This window comes from Nerophis lumbriciformis, linkage group LG16 (genome assembly GCF_033978685.3).
Source record: "Nerophis lumbriciformis linkage group LG16, RoL_Nlum_v2.1, whole genome shotgun sequence".
Classification (NCBI taxonomy): Eukaryota; Metazoa; Chordata; class Actinopteri; order Syngnathiformes; family Syngnathidae; genus Nerophis; species Nerophis lumbriciformis.
The window spans coordinates 36,246,452-36,253,626 of NC_084563.2; the positions used below are offsets into that span (position 1 = coordinate 36,246,452).

General features: G+C 44.9%; 1 pseudogene; it reads left to right on the plus strand.

Moving 5' to 3' along the window:
* The first annotated feature begins 5,325 nt into the window (after positions 1 to 5,325).
* LOC133617335 (AP-2 complex subunit mu-A pseudogene) lies at positions 5,326 to 6,455 on the plus strand (annotated as a pseudogene).
* Positions 6,456 to 7,175: the final 720 nt, after the last annotated feature.

A 7,175-nucleotide genomic window follows, 5' to 3' on the forward strand; every position in this document is an offset into this window, starting at 1 on the left:
TTTTTGATCCATTCCTGTCATGACTTCAGCAAACTCTCTCCTTGCACCAACAAAATTGGTGCCTTGGTCGCATCTTAAAGGGGAACATTATCACGATTTCAGAAGGGTTAAAACCATTAAAAATCAGTTCCCAGTGGCTTATTTTATTTTTCGAAGTTTTTTTCAAAATTTTAACCATCACGCAATATCCCTAAAAAAAGCTTCAAAGTGCCTGATTTTAACCATCGTTATATACACACGTCCATTTTCCTGTGACGTCACACAGTGATGCCAATACAAACAAACATGGTGCATAGAACAGCAAGGTATAGCGACATTAGCTCGGATTCAGACTCGGATTTCAGCGGTTTAAGCGATTCAACAGATTACGCATGTATTGAAACGGATGGTTGTAGTGGGAGGCAGGCAGCGAAAACGAAATTGAAGAAGAAACTGAAACTATTGAGCCATATCGGTTGGAACCGTATGCAAGCGAAAACGACACGACAGCCAGCGACACGGGAGAAAGCGAGGACGAATTCGGCGATTGCCTTCTAACCAACGATTGCTATGTGTTTGTTTGGCATTAAAGGAAAGTAACAACTATGAACTAGGTTTACAGCATATGAAATACATTTGGCAACAACATGCACTTTGAGAGTGCAGACAGCCCAGTTTTCATCAATTAATATATTCTGTAGACATACCCTCATCCGCTCTCTTTTCCTGAAAGCTGATCTGTCCAGTCCAGTTGGAAATGCATCTGCTTTGAGTGTCGCAGGATATCCACACATTCTTGCCATCTCTGTCATAGCATAGCTTTCGTCGGTAAAGTCTGCGGAACAAACGTCCAATTTCTTGCCACTTTTGCATCTTTGGGCCACGGGTGCAACTTGAATCCAACCCTGTTCGTGTTGTTACACCCTCCGACAACACACCGACGAGGCATGATGTCTCCAAGGTATGGAAAACAGTCGAAAAAACGGAAAATAACAGAGCTGATTTGACTCTGTGTTTGTAATGTGTTTGAGAAAATGCTTCCCGATGTGACGTCACAACGTGACGTCATCCCTCCGAGAGCGAATAATAGAAAGGCGTTTAATTCGCCAAAATTCACCCACTCAGAGTTCGGCAATCGGTTAAAAAAAAAAATGGTCTTTTTTCTGCAACATCAAGGTATATATTGACGCTTACATAGGTCTGGTGATAATGTTCCCCTTTAACTGACGAACATTTCCTATTATGGCAATGAATGTTCTTAAAGCGTTGATGAACGCATCAGTTGTCATATCATCAACGACTTCAATGTGTATGGCTTTTGAGCATAGACACGTAAGTATGAGACCATATCTTTTCAAGTCCTTCCTTCCATCTTTAACATAAATCGGAACGAAGCAGTCTATGCCGGTGTAAGTGAAAGGTGGAGTAGTCTCTGTTCTATCTTCAGGTAAGTCACCCATTCTCTGTTCTTCAGTACTCCTTCTGTACTTTCGACACTTGACACATTTGAAAATGTGTGACGAGACAGCACTGCTGCATCCACCATCCATTGGCTTGCAGTTTATTCATCGTCATTCCACGTCCTTGATGATGCACCTTCTCGTGGAAGTGTTTAATAAGCAAGGCTGTGATATGGCTGCTCTTTGGGAGTATTGCTTCACGTGTGGGTGCAATGCGGCTTGACTCAAGCGGCCTCCCACTCTTAAGATGCCTTCATCATCCAAGAATGGATTTAACTTGCACAGCTTACTGTCTTTTGTCTTGAGAACTGCTTTCTTACGTTCCAAGCTCTTTATCTCATCTGAGAATACTTCTGCTTGAACTAGCTTGATGATAGCAAGTTCTGCTTCTTTTCTTTCTTCCAGACTTGTACTTTCATTACTTCTTTGTTTCACACCTTTGTGTTCTTTTCCACGTAGTTTCAATCTGGCAATTGCTCTTACTACTCTTGACCAATCAGAGAATTTCTTCAGGCAATTCAGCAATGATCTATCTTCTTCTGCCTTGGTGTTACACACGACAGCTTTGCGGAGTTCAGGATCATCCTTCTTGATTTCTCCCACCGTGCCCTCTCTTATGGGTAGTTGTGTTTGCCAGAGAAACTTCGGTCCTGTGAACCAGTTTGAGGTCTTAAGTTGCTCTGCAGTTAAACCTCGGGAAGCGTGATCCGCCGGATTGTCCTCAGAAGCCCACTGTTCAGGCTTTGTACTTGACTTGATCCTCTCAATGCGATTAGCTACGAACACTTGAAACCTTCTGGCGTCTTTATTTATGTAGCCTAGAACAACCTTGGAATCTGTCCAAAAGAACTCTTGAAGATCTTGAAGTTCAAGCTCATTCCGGAGCATGTCACTGGTTCGAACTGCTACGACTACTGCAGAGAGTTCCAGTCTCGGTATAGTAGTGACTTTGGTCGGTGAAACTCTTGACTTTCCCATTACTAGACAGCAATGGACTTCATCCGACTTGTTGACGGCTCGCAGGTAAGTACATACACCGTATCCGGAGACGCTTGCGTCAGCAAAATGGTGAAGTTCATATCCTTTGACGTCGCCAAAACTCGAAGGTAAGTAGGATTTTTCAATTCGCATTTCAGCCAAACTAGGTAAGTCTCTAATCCAGGACTCCCACTGCGGTCTTAGAGTTTCTGGTAGTTCCTCGTCCCATTCGACCTTCTCTTTACACATTTGTTGGAGTATCTGTTTCCCCAGAAGGACGAAGGGTGCCAGGAACCCCAAGGGGTCATACATGGATGCTACGGTAGAGAGCACACCTCTTCTTGTTAGTGAATTAGGTTTCACGCTCACTCTGAACTTGAAAGTATCAGATGTTATACACCATTCAACTCCTAGAGCTCTCTCAATGTGAGGTAAACTCAAGGCCATGTCTTGATCCTTGATCGGAGCACGTCCTCCCTCTGGGATACTTGACATCACGTTCTCACTGTTGGAGACAAACTTGTGAAGTCTTTAGTTACCAGTGCGGCAAAGCTTTCTTGCTTCTTTGACGAGCTGTCTTGCTTCTTCTTCAGTCTGAACGCTGGTCAGACCATCGTCTACATAGAAGTTTTTTTGAATGAAACGTATGGCGCTTTCGCTGAACTGACCTTGCCCTTGTGCTGCCAGATGTTTCAGGCCGAAATTGGCTCAGCCAGTAGACGAGGCCGCTCCAAACAAGTGAACCTTCATTCTGTAAGTTGATGGTGTGGTTTCCAAGTTGCCATTTTCCCACCACAGAAATCTTAAGTATTCTTGATCTTCCTTTCTCACATGAAACTGGTGGAACATTCTTTCAATGTCACACATGACTGCAATAGAACTCTTGCGGAAACGGCATAGGACTCCTACCATCGTATTAGTCAAGTCAGGGAGCAGATGGTCGTTGAGAGAGGTGTCTTGAAATTTGGCGGCACAGTCAAATACTACTCTTATTTTCTCTGGCTTGTGCGGATGATAGACTCCATTATGAGGAATGTACCAAGCAAACTGACTGTCCATTTCTTCATCAGGGACCTTCCCCACATCACCTTGTGCAATTATGTCATCCATAAAGTTTACATAGTCTTGTAGTACTTTTGGTCTTTCTTTAGTCTTCTTTCAAGACAGTTTAGTTGGTGTACTGCACACATCTTGTTGTTGGGCAAGTTTGGTCGTTCCTCTTTGAACGGTAATGGCATTTCGTAGTGACCATTTGCATTTTGTGTGATGTCCTCTCTCATCTTAGACAGGAACTTGAGGTCTTCCTGAGACACTGGAACATTGTCTACAGCTCTTTCAGAGAAGTCTGATTCAAGGACCTTGATAAATGTCCGAGGGAATAATCTCCTTCACTTTGGTTCGACACACAAAGTGTACTTCAGTTTTGAGATTGAGATAAGGCTCCAAACCTGGTGTCACTTGTCTCACTACAATGCGATGGCTGACTCCGATGGCATCACCGTAGTCTACATAGGGGTTCCGGTGACCAATAATACTCCATCCAAGGTCTGTACGCTCGGCGTAGGGCTGGTTTTCTTTGCCAGACACAACTTCCCTGGGAAGTAAGGCTTGTGAGCAATTGTACCCGATGAGCAAACCTACTCCGCAGTCTTGCAGAGGTGGTATCTCATCTTGGAGATGCTCTATATGGGACCATGCTTTTGCGGTTTCACCTGTAGGTATATGAGTTATGTTCGTCGGAATGAACTCACGTGTGTAGACTGGTGGTAAGGCAATCTTCTCACCTGAATAAAAACCTCTTACTTGCAGGTTGGTTACTCTTCGGGAGCTTACTACTGTAGTTCTTGCAGTCATAGTAGAAAGCTTAAGCTTGACTTGCTCTTTGTCCACTTCCAACGCAGCTGCTACTTCACTCAGAACAAAGGTTGTATCGCTTTGAGAATCCAATGGAGCATACACAAGGACCTCTTGCGTTGGTTAAGTTGTGGATGAAAGCCAGATTGGAATTATTGCAGCTGTTTGTATGTTATCTTTTTGAAGTATTACTCTACACGAAGTAGCATCTTTGGTTCTTTCTTTGTTTTGGGGTGCTTGAGGTCTTTCATTAGGATTTTCTTTACTTGTACTTGGTTCGGCTTGCGGTGGCTTTTGTTCATCTTTGGTTCGCTCCTCATGCAGACAAGTTGGATGTTTCTTTTCGCATGTGTTGCAAACACTCCTATTGCTGCAGTTCTTTGAGCGGTGTCCAGACTGAAGACAACCAAAGCATAAACGTTCAGCTTGGATGAACTTGACTCTGTCCGCCACAGCTTACTCCATGAACTTCCTGCATTTATGCAATGTATGATGGTTCCTTTTACAGAGAATGCATGTCATGACATTCTTTTCCTTGGAGTTTGTAGTCTTTTCATTGAAACTTGTCTGTGTCTTTTCATTAGAACTTGTGTTCAACGTCTTTGCTCCAAAGCTTTGTTGTCTTTGGGACCTTGGCTTGTTGGTCTCACTTGATTTCAGTGACTGCACTGAAGTGATAGGGTTTCAGGCAACTTTAGCTTCCCAAGTTAGAAATCTGACAAAATAACTGAAAAAGGGGAATTGTTTTTTCTCTCGTTCCATTTCCATAACTTTTTGATTCCAAGCTCCGGTCAGCCAATCTGGTAACTTAGAAAGGATCTTCCTGTTTTCATTACAGTCATTCAGAATCTCCAATGCCTTGATGTTAACCATGGCAGCCTCACAACTGCGGAGAAAATCTGTGAACTCTCGGAGCTCAAGGCTATCCTTAGAACCCATGTTAGGCCACGCTTGGAGCTTGTCTCTGTATGCTTTTGCAATTGTAAATGGATTTCCGTATCGCTCCTCTGGAATCTCCCATGCAGCAGCATAGGCAGATTCAGTTCTGAGCAGGAAGAAGAAGCCCCAACGAGTGGCTGCGAACACCGGAGGGGAGGTACGCCTACTCTCCTACAAGCCACAGCGGAGGCCGAGCGGGGGACTGCTGGTGGAACGTGGGGCGGAGTTTGGTTTCATCATAGCCTGTGGGGTCTGAGAAGCAGCCTGTGATGATTGGAGGATTGTTTATCTACAACCACAAAGGGGAGGTGCTCATATCCAGGGTCTACCGAGATGATATAGGACGTGATCCACGCGCGGCAGCAGGTCCGCTCTCCGGTGACCAACTTCTTCCACGTGAAGTGCTCCAACATCTGGTTGGCGGCCGTCACCAAGCAGAATGTCACGCCGCCATGGTGTTCGAGTTCCTCTACAAGATGTGCGACGTCATGACGGCCTACTTTGGCAAGATCAGTGAGGAGAACATCAAGAACAACTTTGTGCTCATCTACGAGCTGCTCGACGAGATTCTGGACTTTGGATACCCCCAGAACTCAGAAACTGGAGCACTGAAGACATTCATCACTCAGCAAGGCATTAAGGGACAGCACCAGACAAAAGAGGAGCAGTCTCAGATCACCAGCCAGGTGACGGAGCAGATCGGCTGGCGTCGCGAGGGCATCAAATATTGTCGCAATGAACTCTTCCTGGATGTGCTGGAGAGCTGTCACCGCAAGGTCAGGTCCTCAGCGCCCACGTGTCAGGCCGAGTCGAGATGAAGAGTTACCTTAGCGGGATGCCGGAGAGCAAATTCAGCATGAACGACAAGATCGTCATCGACAAGCAAGGCAAGGGAGGCGCGTCCGACGATGCTGGGAAGAGTCCAGTCCATCGCCATCGACGACTGCACCTTCCACCAGTGTGTGCGTCTCAGCAAGTTCGACTCAGAGCGCAGCATCAGCTTCATCCCCCCCCGACGGAGAGTACGAGCTTATGGGGTACCGCACCACTAAGGACATCATCCTGCCGTTCCGGGTGATCCCTCTGCTCCCCGAAGTTGGGCGCACTAAACTTGAGGTGAAGGTGGTCATCAAGTCCAACTTCAAACCATCGCTGCTGGCTCAGAAGATCGAGGTCCGCATCCCCACGCCCCTCAACACCAGCGGCGTGCAGGTGAATTTGAAGGGAAAGGAAGCCTTCGAATAAATCAGTTCAAGAAAGCCATTGTGTCTGTGCTATTTGGAGGGAGTTACACAGACTTTACTTAAATCATCTCCTCATCCGGAAACAACAAGGCCGGAAATGTGTCTCGTGAAAAACCGTCCAACCAGAACTTTCTAATAACTAAAGTTCTTGGGTGAGTAATGTAAGCTCACTACATCGGTATGTTTTAGCGTTTTCATGGCGAGTTTACTGACAGATATAAGTAAGAACTTTACACTACTTTATATTAGAAATGGCAACAGCAGAGGATACAAGAAGATAAAGAAACGAAGAAGCTTATCGACTACAGTAGTACGGCACGGACTACAAAGGTGGATGCGCACAATTTTTCAGGATTTATGCAGATCCCAAATACACGTCAACAGGTACCAGAAGGTAAGAAAAGTTGCTTTTGCATACTATTGCGAAACAAAACGCCAGATAATATGTCTTACCTTATATACACACCATAATAATACTTGTATTTTTAATGCGCCTACAATCCATCAAGCGGTGCGGCTTCAAAGCTTACCAAAGTCGTACTAAAACATTTTGATAGATTTTTCAGCGCCGTGTGTAATGTTCTTTATTTTCAATGGAACATATAAAATGTTGGTGTTGTTTACTTGAGTCATATTGCTATCATATTGCAGTCTACATGTACAGTATCTCTTATGTTTGACTGCCATCTACTGGTCACACTTGTCATTAAACCTTGTACCA